The sequence below is a fragment of the Lepidochelys kempii genome, chromosome 3 (assembly GCF_965140285.1).
Source record: "Lepidochelys kempii isolate rLepKem1 chromosome 3, rLepKem1.hap1, whole genome shotgun sequence".
NCBI classification, from domain to species: domain Eukaryota; kingdom Metazoa; phylum Chordata; order Testudines; family Cheloniidae; genus Lepidochelys; species Lepidochelys kempii.
Window position 1 is genome coordinate 125,412,842 of NC_136382.1, and position 20,427 is coordinate 125,433,268.

Genomic DNA, 20,427 nt, shown 5'->3' on the forward strand with positions numbered 1-20,427 from the left:
AACTCCAAGCTACCCTCAAGCAAACCCAGAAAAATTCATCGGTTTTGGAATAAATACCAGTGAGTTTCGCCACCCATTCCCTCTTCACAGCAGTCCCCACTAGGCTGATTCCTACCCTTTACCTCCAGGCTTGATGGCCTTCTCCTCTCCCTCATCTCCAGATACCTTCAAAGAACAGTTGGGTCCTTCACAGATATATATATATATATATTTAGGGAACAGTTAGCTGGCCTGCTCCCCACCCCGCATTGTGATCTTCTTGGAGGGCAGCTGGTAGACTTCCTCCCTCAGATCTGTAGCTAAGCCAGTTTCTGTCCCCTTACCTCTTTCTGAAGTAGAGCCAAAAATGGTACTTTGTATCCAGCTGCAGAACTTGCTGCATCGCCTGAGGTCCTTTATCTCCCTCTGAGGGAAGGAATTTTCTCTTGGTGTCTGTCCTCTGGGTCACCTCTGCCCTTGAGTCTGGTGAAATGCTAGCAAGTCCATGAGCTACTTTTCAAATCTATAATTTAAAGGGATCCCTACAGTTACCATTTAACTGAAGTTATAGCAAATATAACTTTATAGAAAGGTAGTTAAAAAAAAACCTGGCCATATAACTCGAGGTAAATCAATACCACCACTCCCATTTTAAAATTAAACTAAGAGCGGCTAAACAAGAGGCTAACAGTGTAATTAAAGATTGTTTGGAATGATGTGTTTTGGGTAATTCTCCCCTAGTGGTTTATGTTCAGGTAAAGTAGTGTCTTGCTTTCCAAAAGCAGGAAGCTCTCATTATCATGATTAAATAAATATATTACAGTAGTGCCCATATTCAGCATCAAGGCCCCCCTATGCTAGATGCTATGCAAATTCCCGTGAAGACAGTCCCTGTGCTGAATGTGGCTGCTGGAGCTCTCAAAGATGGAAGGGGAGTTGAGCCCAAGGGATTTTCTTTATCCTGCAAAGGAGAAAGTCTTTCTTCAGAGTGTAAGTTTCTGGGCTAGATTCTATCTTAGGGCCCCCCGAGGTGCTTTCGAGTGATATGGAGGGGCTACACAGCAGCTGGACTCTCCAGGAGGAATTCTCGCTTAATAAGCCAGAGTTTCTCCTACCAGCTTGCAGACGCAACATACTGGCAGGGCAGCTGTACCAAGCTTAAAGAGGTTGCATCATACGTCTCCTTTTTAACTGTCTAATGTGGAGGTGGGGCAGAGCCGAGCCATGCTCTGGTGCCCACCCCACCACTTCTGCTGCCTTTTAGACACTCAGTGTCCCTGGGAGGGGGCAAAGCGGAGAAGGGATTTGCTCTCCAACAAGATTCTGGCCAGGCTCTTCACAGTGGCATGTGATGAGACAACACAAATTTGCTTTGGACACAGCATGCTTTGATCTTAAGAACATAAGAACGGCCGTGCTGGGTCAGACCAAAGGTCCATCCAGCCCAGTATCTGTCTGCCGACAGTGGCCAATGCCAGGTGCCCCAGAGGGAATGAACTAACAGGTAATGATCAAGTGATCTCTCTCCTCCCATCCATCTCCACCCTCTGGCAAACAAAGGCTAGGGACACCATTCCTTACCCTTTCCGGATAATAGCCATTAATGGACTTAACCTCCATGAATTTATCCAGTTCTCTTTTAGACCCTGTTATAGTCCTAGCCTTCACAACCGCCTCAGACAAGGAGTTCCACAGGTTGACTGTGCGCTGTGTGAAGAAGAACTTCCTTTTATTTGTTTCAAACCAGCTGCCCATTAATTTCATTTGGTGGCCCCTGGTTCTTATATTATGGGAACAAGTAAATAACTTTTCCTTATTCACTTTCTCCACACCGCTCATGATTTATATACCTCTATCATATCCCCCCATTTGCCACCTCTTTTCCAAGCTGAAAAGTCCTAACCTCTATAATCTCTTCTCTTATGGGACCTGTTCCAACCCCCTAATCATTTTAGCTGCCCTTCTCTGAACCTTTTCTAATGCCAGTATATCTTTTTTGAGATGAGGAGACCACATCTGTACCCACATTCCCTATCCCCAGTGCACACTGCAGGTGCCAGCCCGTATGTGGCCCCCTGTTTGTCATATTTTCTTTAATAAGCCATGCAATCTGCTCTCAGGAGTTTATTACCTACCAGCGCATCTGTCCCAAACTGTATTAGCAATTTTCTGAAGGCATGATAATGATATAGATAGACTGCAAACGTTACTAGACCATAACATATATTTCATTCCTTTCCCTATCCCCACCTCCTGTCTAATCTCGGTTCATTTGCTGACTTGATCATCTTCTCTGATCACTTACTCTTCCCTTCCACCTCCTTCAATCCACCACCAGCTGCTCACAGCGTCTCCCTATCAAAGTCCCACTTTACAGGCAAGGAAGACTGACGAGATCTCTGAGTCCATCAACACTATGCAATCAACCAGACAGTTCTCTGCTGGGAGACATAAGGGACTCTCTCAGAGGCCAAACATGCAGCTTCCACAAGCTCGCTCCCTCTCTCCGCCCCCACAAAATCTAGGAAATAAGAGATCAAGAAGCAAATTCAGCACCATGTGCAATCCTATTGACTTCAGTGGGAGTGCATGGGATGTGTGTCTATGCTGAACTTGCCCTGAGGAATCTGAACTACAGACCATTTCCCCCACTTTCCTCCTCTTTTCCGATGTAGATAGAGTTAGAATTATACACACCTGATTCTAATTCTGCTTCAGGTTTTACCTTGATCATCAGTGGAGTTACAATATGTTTTGTAGCTTGTTACATGTCCAGTTATGCAGCAAAATGCTTTGCACAGCATAGATGAGCCGGGCAACTATTACATAAACAAAGCTATTTCACCAGCTGTGGAATAAATGGCAATCCATTAGATAAACAGACTTCTTGTCTGCAGTAGTGAGTGCCACTAAGCTTTGTCCACGCCACAGCAGTGTCATGGAAACAAAAATATATCTGTTGATGTGATAAGGAGTAGGCAAGAAAAGCCAGAAGAGACTGAAACACCATGAAAACCTCACTAATACAGGACATAAGTGAAATATATTAGGATTACTATTCCTATCCCATTTTATTGTCACTGGCTTGGGAAAACGAGCATAACTCACCCATAGCAATAAAACTTTATACCACACCATCATACCTTCTAGATTTAAGCATATTTATAGTATACATCTCTAGACTGGAACTTGCTTTGTGGTGATCTTCAGTTGTTTGGAGGGAGAAAGCACAAAGAGCCTTCCCCATGTCCACCCTGTCATTTGCCTTGTGTCCCTGCTCATGGGCCATCCACAAACTGAGCAGGGAGCACAGGTTCTGTGCTAGGATTGCATTGCCAGCAGCAGAAGCCTCCCCTGCAAAGAGGGTGGGGAAGGGCTCCAGCCATTGTATGCTCTTCCTCCACCCCAAAGGAAAGCTTGCTGGGTGAGGAGTCACCCAGGATAAAGACCACTGTTGGCAGCTCTGCTCCTCTGGTGCAATGAAACTCTCTACAACAAGGGTGAAGCTCTTTTGTGTAGGAGACTGTGCTTTCTACGGGGCTGGTCTGAGACTGTGGAATTCACTCCCCTAGGAGCTAAAGACTATCACAAATCTCACCACCTTCCACGCCAAATGCAAGGTGCACTTCTTTGACCTGCTCTTCTCAAATATAAATATATAGCAAACAGAAACCCTACCAAAACAAGACACTCCACTGCACACACTTCTCCCCCGAGGAGAAGATGAGATGACAAACATCACGAGACAGATGTTAGTCACATCCTTTAATACACTACCAGAAGGTGCTCAGATACTACAGGGATGAGAGCATTATAAGAGGCTAAACAGAATAGAAAGCATCAAGGAGGTGAAACTGAGAGAGGAAGAGATTTTAATTCAGAATCCTTAAAGCACTTAGTTTGGTGTTTCTTTGTCAGCCATTTGAGTTAAATAGGAGTTAACCAAACAGTTGGGAAGCATTCTCTTTGTTAAAGATGCAATCCCTCTCTACCTGAAATTAAGTATTAAGACGGTGCCTTTTCTGCTTCTTTGGTCCAAAATCAACAGTAAAAACACAGACAACAAGACCTGATAGTTCTAAAATAAAATTAAAGCAGGAAGAAAAAAGGAACCCCTTTCAGGCCTTCTTTATTCACTATAAAGAAACAAAGAAGGGCACAAACCCAATTGATTTCCCTTTTTCAGGTCACCTTTAAAGGCACATTCTGGCCCTCAGAGCCAGATACAGTAACTCCTCACTTAAAGTCGTCCCGGTTAACATTGTTTCATTGCTGATCAATTAGGGAACATGCTCGTTTAAAGTTGTGCAATGCTCCCTTATAAGGTCCTCGTTTGTCCACTGCTTTCAGGAAGAGCAGCCCATTGGAGCCAGCTGGTGGGGGCTTGGAACCAGGGTGGGCCGGCAGCCCCCCATCAGTTCCCCTATGTTCCCTGTGCGGCAGCCGCCCAGCAGGCTATCAATTGCTGGCAGTTCAGCTGTCCCTCCCCCCACTGCCGTGTGCTGCTCCTGCCCTCTGCCTTGGAGCTGCTCTCCAGAGCCTCCTGCTTGCTGGGGTGGGGGGGAAGAAGAGGGGCTAATGTCAGGGTATCTCCCTCCCCTCTGCTCCTGCACCCCGCTTACCCCGTCTCCATAGAGCAGGGGACACACAGGACAGGGCTCAGGAGGGAGGGAGCTTCCTGGCAGCAGCTGCTGCAGTCTCAGCTTCCTGATTAACTTAACAAGATAATGTAGTAGGTGTCAGCCTACTTAAAGGGGAAATGCACATCTCTCTCTCTCACACACAGGGTTTGTGTCTCTCTGTCTGCCATGCTGTCTCCCCTCCCTCCATTCCTGCCGCCTTGTAGCCTGTGAGGCTACATTAACAACGTGTTAACCCTTGAGGGCTCAGCCGATGCTAGTTCATCATTTAGCAGTAAGGCCTCCCCTGGGAAATGTCCCACCCTCTGACTCCACCACCTCAACCAAGTTTCCCAGTCATCATCGCTGTGTACAGTATTAAATTGTTTGTTTAAAACTTATACTGTGTTTGTGTATGTATGTATATATATATATATAGTCTTTTGTCTGGCAAAAAAAAAAAAAAGGTCCCTGGAACCTAACCCCCCTTATTTACATTAATTCTTATGGGGAAATTTGATCCACTTAACATCATTTTGCTTAAAGTCGCATTTTTCAGGAAAATAACTACAACATTAAGTGAGAAGTTACTGTACAGTGCTGGTGAAATTCCATTTAAGCCAATGGAGTTATTCCAGGGAGAAATTTGGCTTGATATTCTAAAGCTGCTAGGGTCAGATCAACTTTCATTTACTCTCCTGCACTGGGTACCTGTAGTGTGAGAGGGAGAACAGTCTCTGTGGGGCTGCTGCACTGCATCTTGTGCCACTTGGGAGTAGGGCAAGCCTTGGTTCCATTCCCTCCCCCGCCAATGCTCCAGCCATGCAGCTGAGCCAGCACAGGGAGTGAAGTAATCTGAATGGGGGCAGGGGCAGATTGCTTCACTCCTGAGACAAGAAGGGACCTGGGAATCAGGTTGGGATTCTGAGTCACTGTCTGATTCTGGGTCTATAAGGCCACATATTGCCTGTTGTTCAAGGCTCACAGCAAAGCTGTAATTTAGCCCAAAGTAAGTAGGCTTTAGCTCCACACATTTAGTCTCTTGTACCGAGACAAGGCTTGCGCCAGATGAAAGATTAATGAACACAATTTTTATTTTTTTAGCACCTTAAAAATTCGATTGCAATCTTATTCAGATCAGAGTCTTACTGGTCAGCACTTTCTTGTATGATGAAATCTTTATAAACTCTGGGACCATGGGCTGCAGTAATATTAGCAGTTGTTGCCTTACTGCATAACATATTTGGTGTTCCTGTCTTCAGGAACATTTTTGACTGCCTTATGATTGATTGACAAAAAACCTGCATCTGATCTTTAAGAAAAGGGTCAAGAAGCAAAGTAAGAAATTTAATTTCCTATGTGAATGGAATGCTGTGTGTATTTGGTTCTATCACAACTCTAGAAACATTGGCTGTGGCATATTGCTTGAAATAAATACAAGAGGCAGCGGAACAAGAGTGAATTTTCAGCCCCCAAGATTTATGCATCAAAAACGTCTCAGCCCTAGAACATGTTTTATGAGAATTAAACTAGAAGGTACAGTCCCTCTTGTCTCAGATGGTGAGCAGGCTATAGCTCTACAAGATTTAGCTTTTCATAGACATTCCTGAAATTCCTTAAACCTGTGAAATCATGAATGATTGCTCCAGAGGGCAATAAAGTCTATTGCTGGATCCCAAACCTAGTTCCAATCACTGCCTATAATTACAGTGGAATTTTTGGTACCTAACCGATCATAAAAAATTATGGGGGGCAGGAAAGGGAGTCAGTTGTATTTCATAGCATAATTATTCAATAAACCTATTTCCCCCAAAAAATAAGGCTGGGAAGCTCTTCAACTATATTAAGACAGTGTCTACAGTTTACACATTGTGGGTTAGTGCACATATGTGAGACTTACCAGGTAAACAGTATGAGCTGAAGATCCTGCCAGACTGACGAGGGCCAGTTTCTGCCAGCAGTAATCATGATGAGTAGTACCTTACTACATGTAGTATAGAAAGGAGAAGCAGACATCACCTCTAGTATCAAAGGGAGAAGCTGAGAAGATATCTACCCCACCCCTTTCCTCACTCTACGGAAGGAGAGAAATCTGACCTAGGATCACTCATGTAGCAAACAAACAGTGCTGATTGGTTTAAGGAATGACTTGGTCATGAGATCTGCACACCAGGTTTCCAATGTTATAACCCCTTCCCCATCAACCGCATTTTAGAGAGCACTGTTTCCTGGAATGACTTCACAAGTGCTGGGGCATGCCTTGTTGTTTGTAAGAGTTGAGCTCAAAGGAACTGCCTCAACTAATAGTTGCTGAATGCCCGATGCATTCAGGGGCACATTAAAATTTTGGCCCCTTTCTGCCTAGGATGATGACTGGGGAGGGGAAGGAATAGTTCTTGAATTTAAAAGCTTAGGTTTCTCTTATATTCAAGGGGATTATTGTTTCCCTTAATATGCTAGGAACAAACACTGCTACAATCATTATGAATCACTACTCTTGATTAGTCTAATTCTTTTTACTGCCATTACAGCAGATGCTCACATTTCTATTCTCAGTGGCCAAATCAATCTTCCCCAACTCCTCATAAATAGTCTAATATGAATACTAGATATTATATGTATACAGTGCTGTTGTAGCCATATCGGTCCCAGGATACTACATATTATTTCAGTCTCCACTGGCTTTAGCAGGAGAGGAGCGAACCACACATCCTCAGGTCAACTTTCTGGACCACATGCCTGGTAAACCGAAGGGGATACAGCATAGAGTTCCATCACCGACTGCCCCTGTTGTGTAGGCAGACATTCAGAATGACACCACATTTCCCTGTGAATGACCTCCCCTTTAGTATTTTTCTCTCTATGGCTGAGATTCTGCTTTCAGTATCATCCATCTTCCAGCACTTGAGCCATTTTGCAGTCAATTAGAGAACTCTGGGGATTTTTTTTCCTTTGGAAATATCTCAGAATGCAAACCACCCAACCAAAATGCCCACCACATCCTATAAAACCACAAAGCAAAGTCTAGCTAAAAATCAATGCGTTTGGGATGCATGTAAAACTAAATTTAAAATGTCAGATTCACAATCCCCTTAGCTAGATGGAATGTCTCCTCCGTGATGAGCTGCTGCCTTGGTAAGCATGTGGATTGTGTTACCACCAATACGTAGGGCTGTATCTGCCCATCCCTTTCTCCCAGGCTTCCATTCTTTACCTCCAGGTTCTCATGCATGCACAGTCAACTTACTATTACTGCAATTTATAGATATCCCAAAAGTGTTTTCAGAAATTTTGGTAACATTCCAACTATTTTATAAAGCTGACTTTAAAAAAAAAACAGCCAAGAGGGTTTGTGAAAAATTTGTCATCAAAATTTGAAAAATTTCAGCCTGAGATTCTAGCTGCATTATGTACAAATAAAGAGTAATAGACGGTCCCTGCCTCCCCTCTTCCCCCCCGCCAGGAGTTTCTGGTCTAAATAGACAAAACAGACACTGGGTGGGAGGGGAAACAAGCTTAAAGAAAGGTGAGTGATTTCCCCAAGGTCTGACAGCAGACCAGTGGCAGAATGAGGTGCTGCTCCTGATTCTGAGTCCCAGGCCCATTCCCTGGCCACAGCACTATGCTGCTTAAGTGATGTGGGGTAAAATGGGAGAAAAGTGATGCTGCTTTGGTCAGTTTTTGCTTTGTACCTTCTATAGTCTTGTTTTTTTTAAATGCGTGCCCAAAGTGGCATTTGTGGAGAAGCTTATACAAGATTGAAATCTAAATAAATATAATTCATTTTTGAACTAGGTGGCTTATTCCTAAGATTTGCCCTTGTTTGATAGTAATTATATCTGTAGAACTCATGTAAGGAATAACACTCGAGAGCACAGAGATGTTCAGAGAGATTTTCTTTCCTAATGCATGTTTTATTTCTCTTTCAGAAGGAAGAGGGCCCTTGTTCATGAAAATATTGTTTTCTGGAAGTGATCTTTTCCAGGATAACAATGCAGCTTTGCTGTGCAGCACACCTGGCATGTGGGTGTTTTAAAGGCAGGATGCTACTTTCAGCAAAAGTTATTTCAGTCTTTTTTATCTTTAAATAATAAAATCAAAATAATGTAATAAGATTCATGGACGATTGAAAAGGGATTTTCTTCCCACCCCATTTAGCTAATGGTCAATGCTTTTAAAAAATATACCCACTTAATGATGGGACATGGCCAGATGATTATATACTATATAACTCGTGGGTGATGTATGTATTACTGTATGCTTCCAGAGCTTCATCCTAAGCCCACTGAAATCAATGGGAATCTTGCCATTCCCAGATACATGCAGTTAGTGTTCCATAATCAAATGCATTTGTCTTCACCAGACGATCATATTGCTAGATGATTTATTTGACCTGTGTTCATCTTGCTTGGGCTGTCACCACACCAGAGGTAGCCATTTGGTTTATAACAGTTTTAATCACATCTATCGTTAATGGCTGACCTCTGTTACCTGAAACCACAGCTCTTTTGAGTGTTTGTGTCACTGTGCCCCGGTCATGGTGTGGAAGATCCAATTTATTTAAGACTGTCTTGAGATGTTGTCTCAAGTCCTTCCCCCCTCATTTTTAAACAAATTACATTTCTTTCCCTTGCTTTATATTTGGGGGCCATTTGCTTCTCTGGAATGTGATTCCTCCATCTTGGCTTTTGCACTTCTTGTTCTCTTAGGAGGTCTCTAGGTGAGGATGAAAGGTTAGAAGTGTTAGCTAACACGTAACTAAGGGTATAACTACACTTAAATCACTTCAGCGGCACAGGTGCAGCACTTCAGTGTAGATACTACCTACGGCAAAAGGAGGGGGTTCTCCCGTTGGCATAGGTAATCCAACTCCCCAAGAGGGAGTAGCTAGGTCAATGGAAGAATTCTTCCATCAACTTAGTACTCTCTATAAAGGGGGTTAGGTCACCACAGCTTTCACTCTCAGGGAGGGGGATTTTTCACATCCCTGAGAGGCAGCTATGCTAAAGTAAGTTCCCAGGGCAGACCAGCCCACACACCTTCTGGAACACTAGTGTAGACATGGCAAATTGTACTTTAGCAAGTGCTAGTTAGTTGAGCTGAGGGAGAGCCTCAGGTTCATCTTTACCAGCTAATTGTAAAATAAATTGTCGCTGACTATACTAGTTTTTCAAAACACGTTAAAGGTTGGAGCAAACACATTAAAAAACCACACCCCCCTTTTATTCCAGTTTAGAAAAGCTATTATAACTATTTTTTTTTAAATCACAAAGGGCCTGGTTTATGGGTTGCGGCCTCCAGTGTTGAATTTGCTACCTACAGATCCTCCTAGTTTCTCTTCATTTTTCTTAGCCTTCATTAGAATCTGGGATTTGTAAAGTGTGTGTGTGGGGGAGGAGCCAAACTGAAAACACAAGCCAACAACATCAATCATATATTTCAGCACATTTTCTTCATTCCAAACCTATATAAATTATGAGGCTTCTGAGTCATTAGTGCACCAGTGTGAGGCTGATCATAATCTTTGTCCTTGCCTTTTTTGTGTGATCATTGCTGCTGATTTGTATTTCAGCGTGTGGGGACTATAAGCAGAGACAGTACTGAAATGATATTTGGAGGCCAGACTCTGTTCTCAGTTACAACAGTATAAATCTGGAGTAACGCCACTGAAGTCAGCAGAATCGTGTCAGACTTAGAGGTCTGCTGGAGATCAGAATCTGGCCGCAAGTCTGCAAGATTTCCTTTCTGCACCATCTTGCTGATGAGGGAGATAAATACATATTCATCAAAATGTCCTGGCTAAATAAAGGATTAAATAAAAAGCGGCAATAACAATATATTTATTTTTTAAAGCCAGGATTCTCGCCAGCTTCAAATTATTTCCCTCAGTTATTCATTGCTAAAGAACTCTTCTTAATAAAGTTCAGAGAACAGACAAAGGCAAACAGGAGGCTGTAAGTAATGGATATCTATGAAAGCTGTGTTAAAAACAAGTACACCTGTGAGGAGCAATTGGCAGACTGTTGGGACTTTATAGGTAATTACATTACATGGCTCTCATAATGTCAGATGTAATGTAATAGGCAGCTCATTTTGGTGTTCCCTATAGTCAGCTAGAGCTATCACAGAGACAACGCCTCATTTTTCCCATTGGTCTGGAAATTACGGCTTCTAGTCTGCAGCTCTTTACTTAACAGAATACCACACCCCCAAAAATTTCTCTTCTCTCTTCAGTGTCATAATTAGATTATACCAAACTGGCTGCATTGAAACATTGGTGCTTGTATTTTCTCAGTTATATTCCTGGACTCCCTTCAAAATTGTTTCATTTGTCACAGTGACCTTGACTGATGAAAGCAGAGGCACTCAAATGCAGTTAGCTAAGGCCCAATCTTGAGAGGTTCTGAGCAATCCCTTGCAAGGTGCTGAGCCCTCTCACACCCTATAGGCACTGTACAGAGTTGAGGGTGATCAGTACCTTGTAGGAGGTCCCCATTGTCTTGTAAGATCCAGTCCCTATTGTTGTTCTTTCCCCCATGGAGACCATGACCTACTCTAATGCCATGATTCTCAACCAGGGGTACATACACATACTCCAGGGGATAGGCAGAGGTCTTCTAGGGAGTACATCAAGTCATCTAGATATTTGCCTAGTTTTACAATGCATGTGGCAAATTGCTGGCACAATTATGATGGGTCCTGCGCTTCCTCTTCTTGTGGGTTTGTGTGTGTGTGTGTGGGGGGGTTTCAGGGCACAGTTTCCTGCCCCTGAACTAGGGTATCTACTGTCCAACTAGTAACCCAGAGAAGGGTAGTGGAGAGGGAGGGAGGGAGGGACCCGGGCCTGCCCTCTACTCTGGGTCCCAGCCCAGGGGCCCTAGGGATAGTGGCAAACCACTTGAACTAGTGCTTCCTTCCCCCTGGGCTACTTCCCTCTCCTGTTCTTCAGCTTGTGGGGCTTCCTGCCCGCTCTCTGTACAAGCCAGGTGTTTCTTTACCTAGGGTCTTGGTCTTCTAGCCAGCCACAGCACTTCTACAAACTCTCCTCTGCTCCAACTCCTTTCCCTGGCTGATTTAAAAACCCTGCTTCAATCAGATGACTGGCTTCAAGTGCTCTAATTGGCTTCAGGTGCTTTTAATTAATCTATAGAAACCTTTCTTCCCTCTTCAGGGAATAATACCTCTCCTCATCCTGGAACTTACATCTCTCTCCTATATTGCTCTCCTACTGCCTTCTGGCCATGCTGCATCACACAGGTTAGATAAAAAGCACTAGCAAAGTCAGTACAAACTAAAATTTCATACAAAGAATGACTTGCTTATACTGCTCTATATACAATCCACTGAAATGTAAGTGCAATATTAATATTCCAATGGATTTTATGATTATATGGTAAATAGAGAAAGAAAGCAAATTTTCAGTAAGTGTGCTTTGACACTTTTGTATTTTTATCTCTGATTTTGTAAGCAAGAAGTTTTTAAATGAGATGTAACTTGGGGTATGCAAGACAAATCAGATTCCTGAAAGGGATTCAGTCATCTGGAAAGATTGAGAACTAGAGCGCTAATGGTTTTGTTTTAGATAGAGTAATGTTGTTGCATAGAAAACAGCCTGTGAAATATGTAAGCAAATATAATTCCAATTTTAAAGATAGGGAAACTGAGGCAGAGTAAAGTGACTTGCCCAAGGCCAGAAGAGAAATCAATGTTGGAGGAGAAATTACAACTCAGGAGGAGTTCATGACTCTTACCAAAGGCTATTCTAGCTATAGGCAAACTTGGCAGCTGCCTAGAGCAGCAGGGCCAAACCTGAGTGGTGCTGTGACCCCACATGCCAGGTCACAATGCCACTCACTCAATTTTGGTCCCAGCCACCTCCCTGCCACTCTCATGGTAGAGAGGCAGCCAGGCCAAACCTCAGTGAGTTGCACTGCAACCTGGCCCTTGGCCTTCCCATTTCTAGCAAAACCATGGAACCACTAGAAGGCTTGTCATGCTCCCCCAAAAGTCTCATGTGCACCCACCCACAGTTCAGAACCTTTGGCCTAGGAAAGGGGCAGAACAATGAAGTTTTGCCTAGGGTAGCAGGCCTCTGCCTCGTACCAGTTTCCTGGCTCCCAGTCCTCGGTCCTGTGTACAAACCACTGGACCATGCCTCTCAAGAAAACATGTGGGGAGAAATAAAGGTCTCGAATTCTAGGCTACTACTTGACATAAGATTAGTTGACTATGCACAAGTCATACCAGACCTCTCATCCTCTTCCGAGACCTCCAAGAATGGGCCGTCAGGATACGGAAACCTTGTTGGCCAACCATAGGTAAACAAACAACTGGCTGCCTTCTCAGCTGAAAGCTGAAGAAGAGTTGCTGGAGTATGGATAATTAAATGTGCAATGTATACATCCAGTTGGCAGTCACTATAGAGACTGGTTTGTGTTTCCACTTGAACCACTGCCCAGCCACAGAAAAAAGGGCACTGCTCTGAAACAGAAAGCTGGAGTAGAAGATAGTGTGTGCCCTTGTTTTAATATGGAAATGTTGGCAACATGCCCAACAGCAGCAGCAAATCAATCTAACTGATCTTCTCCTCCCATCTCTTCTCTACCCTATGCAAAATAGTCACATTATTTAGTCAGATGGAAATCAGCTCTTTCCAGTTAGCCTTAGCTGAATTTCAGGTCTTTTTGGAATGATGCCATTGTGTACCAGTCTGGACTCTTGTGCACTGGGAATGGCATTTACTGAGAGGACTTGAAGGCAGAGGAGTCTGTTTTTTAACTACATCTAGCAATCAGGTGCCTTTGAACATTGTAGACCTACAGAAACAGCAGGCCCTCATTTCACCAAGCATTCATTAGAATTAGACACTTGCTTTAGGCGTCTCTCAGAGTTGTATAAGGGAGGGAATAAAACAAACCAAACCATCTTTCACAGTCTGTTTTAGGAGCCAACTCTTTTTTTATGGTGTGATGATACATGCATTTAATAAAGATATACAGTATTCTGAGCAAAGCAAATGGACACCCCTATGTTACAGAGACTTAGAATGAGGATTTCATTTAATTGTGGCAAACTGCTGTGCACAATGTACCAAAATGGTATAAACAGCTATTGAACTGTAACATCTAAAGAGGTCTAAGTGCTTAGATAAGGTCTTATTTTGTAGATGATAGTAATAAAATAGATAAAAATAGGAGGAAAATCTAACAGAGGTGCCCTAAGACAAGAGGAAAATAGGGGCAGGGAGGGAGTCACAAAATACAGGGTTATTTCTTACGCTGTCCCCAAATTTGGTAGACGTTGTCTATCTACTTCACTTTTTATTAGTTAGTTGTTCTTCACAGAGCCATAGGTGTGCAAGGGGAACTCCCGGTCCATAAGATGACAACCATGTACCCCAAATAATGAATCTAGATTATATACGTTGTCAATTGTTTGGTGCAGGGACTATCTTTTTACTACAGTTCCAAACAGCACCTAGCACACTGGGGCCCCTAGGTTCTACCATAATATAACTCAGCATGGGATGGCAATAAAACAAAGGGATGGAGGGAAGAAAGATAAGTGACAACAGAAGTCCAGCAGGGTATCACCACTTTTAACACATCATAGTTCTTGGTCTGCTCCTCACCCAACACCACATAACCAGCTTGGGCTTCTCCTGCCAGATAAGGGGCTAACTATAGGAGTCATAATCCTTCATCCCAGCCCACACAATTAGCAATTCTTTCAGAAGTCAATAAGAATGCATCAGAACCTTCCCCAGGGCCCATTTTACAGAGTCCCCTCCCAAACGTCCCTTCCCCACAGCAGGATGTGTCACATTTTGTCTTAACTGCAGCTGTACCTGGGCCTGTTCCTTCACACACTCCTGAAACAGTTACTGCTGCTGCACCTGCCAGCCCAGCATGTCACTGTGTCTGTTGGAGTGTCTGCAGCAGCCTTCTGTTGGCCTACCAGCCATTGCAGCAGCTCCTCCAGCTTTTTCCCAGTTCAGCCATTCTCACACGCCCCCACTCAACCTTCTTGGCTCTGGCTGACAAGTGATTTCCAGACAAGCCCTCACTTGTGAATAAGCTCCCCCCTCAGCTCCTGGAACCCCTGACTTATAAGCTCTCTTTGTGATTTAAGCAGCATGCCTTGTCCAGTAGGATCTCTCCAACAAGTGTCTTTATTGCTGTTTATACTCTAGCTCTGTCCCCATATAACAGTAGTTTTATCAAGCCTTTGAGACCGCTTGCTTTCTTCTCAGTGCTGTCCAGCTGGTGAGCAAATTATCTCATTAGCTCATCAGGCTCCCTGCAGGTGCCAACCAACCCAAGTCCCTCCTACTCTAACTACATCCAGTGTGCCCTGGGTGGTCTAAGTTACCAGGGTGCTCTAAGTTACTAGTGCTGACTTTCAAAGGACTCAATTTATAGCTTCCAAGAGCTTGTCACAGATATGCTGATAGTTATGAAAGCATCTCATTAATCTCTAGGATTTTTGGAGTTGCTGCTGCTGTTTTTTGATGCAGGAGGGTAAAATTCAGGACACTTTCCAGAAGGAGGGACAGGGGAGTTAGGAAAGGAATGCTTATCTGCCAGCAATGGTCATGGAATCAAGGTGTGTTACATATCTATACATACCAGCAAGAAAAGGAAAGGTGAGGTAAAAGACACTCATTTAAGAACTTTTCCATGCTCCTATAACAGCTGCCTTTTTATCTGTAAGGTGGGAATGCCCATTGTAGCTATTCGACATAGGCAGGCCAAAGGTACTTGGTGTATGTTTCAATGGCTTTGTCTGAATTTGTTCCTCAGTAGCGTGGGGTGATGACTAACAGATTCTGAGCCCTCAGTAGCTGTTGGACAACTAGCAGAGTCTGTGCTCTTTGATTTATGCTGACTAATGCAAGAGCAGCAGTCAATAAGTTTAACACCATGAGTGATTTAATTATGGGTGACCCACGCAGCCAGTTGTGCATGGCTAAATGAGACCTAGCTAGATGACACTGCAGAGCCATTTTTGGCCCAGATGTCTCCCACTGGGCACTTAGCTGTGTATGAACGAAACGAGCATCATGGAGTTGGTGTGGCCATGTTGGTTGCATCAACTATCAAATGTAAGGTGGGTTCCCACTCCAAACCTAGGTCTAAGAGCATGTGTCTACCTAATGTGTGAGTTAGGGGATGCAGTTATGATAGAACTAGTGTTAGGGCAGAAAAGAAGGAGGAAGAGTGGGGGGAGAAGGGTTATAAGCAAAAGGAGCAGCATGGAAGATGGTACAAAGATGAGAGTGGGAGAAGGATACAGTTGGCTATTGAGGAAGGAGGTTTAGGAAGAGTGTATGCAATGGGAATGGGAGCAGGAGGAAACAAAAACAAAAATGTAAATGGGGCAGAGTTCTGCAGAAACTTCAAGAGGGGGTACTGGTGTATGATCACCCAGTTCCTTCTTCACTAATAATTGGCCAACTTGATAGGAGTAGTTAACTGATTGTGGTGTTTGGGGGAAGGGAGTTTTTCTCTGTATGGCTGACAAAGACTTGAAGTTCACCCCAGCTTCTCCTTACTTTAATCCCCAAATTCTCAAGCCCTGTGTTGCAATCATCATTCTTCCAGCTGAGAAGTACAAGATAAGGATCCCTTAGAACCTCTCATGCATTGACTGGCAGTGCATAGCACATACTTAGGACATATGGACTGTACCATGCATGACATCTCTGAAATACAAGGAGAGAGTACACACTTCTGTAGGGCCATATAGGTATCAGTATTCAGTCTGTGATTTTCAAATCCACTGGGCATTGAAAGGCTAATTACAGCCAGAGTAGGTGGTGTTAACGCTAAGTTATGGACCTTTTTTTCATAAACAGGATAAATGAGGTACTCCAAGCACCTACCTGTCTGGGGCGGCTCTACCAATTTTGCTGCCCCAAGCAGTCGCCGCCAAATTGTTGCCGCCGTGGGCTAAGGACTGCCGCCCCAAGCACCTGCTTGGAAAGCCAGTGCTTGGAGCCAGCCCTGGCTGCAGTGAAGAACTGAGTTTCAAAATCTGGTAGATAATAATGTAAGCCACCGTTCTTTGGCCAGTTATCTACTCAGTTCATAGACACCTGAGTATTGTTTATCAAGGGTATTATGTTGAAACATAGTGCTAAGACTGTGTATCTTTCCTTATTCTTATTAAAAGGATGTATAATCCACCTTTCAGAGATTAGAAAGTAAAGTTCACAGATATTATTAGCTTCCAATATGTGCAGTCAGAAAATTACACACTGAAAGTTATCTCACATTCATGTAAATTACATTGAATGGAAACTATCTAATTATCTCTCGGAGATAACAAATATATATGTCAATGTTTTAATCTAATGATAATAATATGTCTAGGGAGGGATATTACAATTTGAAATCTAGAGTAATCACAAAACTGTGATTGTGTGAACTGTGATTGTGTGAACTTCCTAGGTAATGGATCTGAAGTCTTGGTTGTTGATGAAATAAAAGCTATGGGGTTTTGTTGTGTTTAGATCATTCACATGCTTAGTTATTTGCTCCATTTAGCATTCAAAGATGAATGACAACGTTCAGAGGCAAAAACAAACAAAACTCATTCTGTAGCAAGAGCTGAATTCCATTTTTAATTATGTCTTGGGAGCTGGAGTAGGACAGGACTACATATCCCTTTCCTCCCACAGTGAATTTGCCAGTTATGTCAATTTCCCTCTCTTCCCTTCCTTTGGAAGCTCATTTTATACATTTTTTCCTCAAGAAAATGATAAATTCATATCCCTCCCACTTTTATTACAAAAGTGAACACATAAAGATGGGTGAGTAACTAAAAATAAGTGAGCTGAATGATTAATCTGAAAGAAATATTGTGAATATTATGAGAAAAAGTTCAACAATTATTTCACCAGCTCTATGGAAAACTATCCTGCAACACTGAGGAGTGTGTGTGCAGGCATAAAATTACAAATACTTGCTGATTTTTAAAGCACCCTTTTAAAGCACCCTTTACCTGTCAAGACCTGAGATCAGGATTTTCTTTTTCTGTTGTGTTGTTGAGTAGATAGCATCCAATCAAACAGTGGGAACAAAGCAGGAAGGGAAGGAAAATGACTCCTCTCTTTCTTTGTGAACTTACTACATTTTTAGTGGAGATGAAAGGTGCTAGATTGACATCCCTGGAAACTAAAATCCTTTATGCCCACAATAGGTACAGTGGAAGCTTTCACATATGGTCTTGACAATGAGCCCTGATCTGGAGGGATCACCTCTATTCATGGCAGAGTAGTTCCATTCTCCATGCCTCATTCAGTCCTTGGCTTCATTCAAATGCCCAAAGTTTCTAATTAGTGCCAATTTTGGTGTTGGTTTCTCTGAGGTAGACAGCTGCCCACTGGAACCTTGCTGAACCCACCAAACTTGTATCTCACAGACCCCCAAACAGCCATCAAATGCTGACAAGCTTCAGTCACTGCGAAACAGGACCAGATTTGAGACAGCTTCCTAGAGATGAAAGGCTCCGTAGGCTATTGCAGCATAGTTTGGGGTAATAATTGTCTAAAACCACATTCTGATTGGCTGGCTGAGTCTTTTCTTGTGATATAATGACCGTTTACCCACTGCCAACAATGCTCAGCACAAGCAGCAGTAGCATAGTCAAGGATAAACTTGGATAAATGGAGGTTACCCACTTCTCATTTGAGGAATAGGAAGTTTAGTTCAGGTTAGTTTAACCCACTTTTTTTTTTAAAATCACTACACACTGTGAAGTAGCCTACTCATTAGCAGTTTCTGGACTTCCAGACACAGTTAGCTCACTTTTTCATGTAAAAATGAAGGCCCTGATCTAGCAAAGGAGTTCTAGGTGGGGTTTTGGAGAGAAGGATGAGGGGTTAAATAGTCCTGGAGACCCTAAAAAAGCAAACTGATTAGAAAAATATACATGGTCAAAATTGTAGACAAAGGATGGTTTATAGATAATAGTGCACAAAAACAAGCTCAGTTTCCAAATGGTTGTTCAGTTTAACCTTGTTTGTGCCCTTTTTACATTCATGCCATGTTTTGGAACTGGCTTTTTGTTTTTTAATAGAGGTACCTGCATTTGCATGTGAGCAAAAGTACTGGTGAAGAACCAAAGGTGAGATGCTGGCCCCACTGGAATGTATAGGAGTTATGCTGCTGATTTCAAGAGATCCAGATTTTCACCTAAAGAGTATTCTCTATTCAGTAGACATCATTAATTATTCTCCTGGTTAAAAGGTTTTCAGTCATCCATGGAACAGAATCTCTACTTACATGACCAATCACACAGGTTTTAACAAATAGTGAAAAGTGCACAGTTCATGAACAACTCCCTGCCAGGAATTTGTTCAGTCAAGAATTACAAAAAGAATACATTCTGAAAAAGTAAAGTCTGTTCATGAGCACTGTGCAACCAGAAAAAATTAAAAGGATGAAATTCACTGAATAATTTATTTGCCACAAATAATTGAACTAGAGGATACACTGAAAAACTCCCCCACGTTTTCCATTAAAAAACCAAAACCACACAGTACACTAATAGCAATAATCCATGCCTGCATGTGCATAGGCTATTTCTATACTTCTTGAAAGGCTGATACCATGAGGCAGACAAACTTAAACCATGTACGAATAGCCTTCTAATTCAAGACCTTTTGTGCCTCACAACTGTATTACTATTCCCCTGAGCCATCAGTCCATCCTTCCCACTCTTCATGACATCAGCTGATGCTGGTGAATTAAACAAAAGAATCTTGAGCCCAAGTCTTAGCAAGTAACTGAAAAAGAATTTGCTTTTAAAAAAAAATCATTTCAAACGTATTTACATTTTTATTTGGGGATCTACACATTTGCCATTGGCTTTCAAGATCTTTCTGATCCTCTTCTCCTTTCTTTTTTTGGCTCTCTGAATATTTTGGCTACAGCAACTGTGCGAATGAGAGAGTTTTCTTCCTGTCCTCTTTTCTTCCATAGCACATGAAATCTATGTTAAATTAGTAGCTCTAAAAGGAGATCTGTCTCTAGTTGTTGCTTTGGAAAGTTGGCCTCTTTGTCTAAGGACTGACATATTGGCTGATATGTGCAGTGTTGTTGTAGCCTTGTTGGTCCCAGGATATTAGAGACACAAGGTGGGTGAAATAATATTTATTAGACTAATTTCTGTTGGTGAGAGACAAGCTTTCAAGCTACAGAGAGCTGAGGAATATTGGCTGCTGGCATTTGGCTGCCATCTGCGCTGGCTGCAGATGTGTTCCAGGATCTGAAGCAGTGATATGTTTTGTGCATGTGTTATAATGAGTCTGTTGCCCTCAATTATTCTCATGCAATTCCCATGGATTGCAGTGGAAGTCACATGCATATATCTGAGAACAGAGGGCCTGAGTCAAAGCCCATGGCTGCAAATGGAAGCATTTCCATTTAATTCAGTGGGCTTTGAATCAAACCCAGAATAAGGCCTCATAGTATGCTGTATGTATGTATTTAATTAGTACGTTGTTCTCTGCCCCCTATAAGGAGTAGAACATAGGCAGACAGATCTAGAAAGGCCTCAGAGAAACAAGTCTGCAGAGGGTATGGTTTTCTTCTTTGCCTTACTACATTATTTGTTTGTTAGTAATAATTAGCTCTGTTCAGGGTGACAAACACTGCACGGACTTGTCGACATGCAGAGCTGTGCTGGTTTAATTTAAGGGGTGAGCGTAAACTGATTTAAGTTAATCCAGTGCAAAAGACTGCGTTGACACTCTGATTTCCATTTTGCTTAAGTCTAAGGCAAAATAAACAGGGTTTAACCAAAAGAAAAGGGTCCATGCAGT

General features: G+C 42.7%; 1 long non-coding RNA gene across 1 annotated transcript in view; it reads left to right on the plus strand.

Moving 5' to 3' along the window:
• LOC140908280 (uncharacterized) overlaps nt 1–8,629 on the plus strand; it is a 33,920-nt gene extending 25,291 nt beyond the window's left edge. Inside the window, exon 3 of the long non-coding RNA XR_012157824.2 lies at nt 8,528–8,629. This is a non-coding gene — a long non-coding RNA (uncharacterized LOC140908280). The remainder of the gene's footprint in view (nt 1–8,527) is intronic.
• The last annotated feature ends 11,798 nt before the right edge of the window (nt 8,630–20,427 follow it).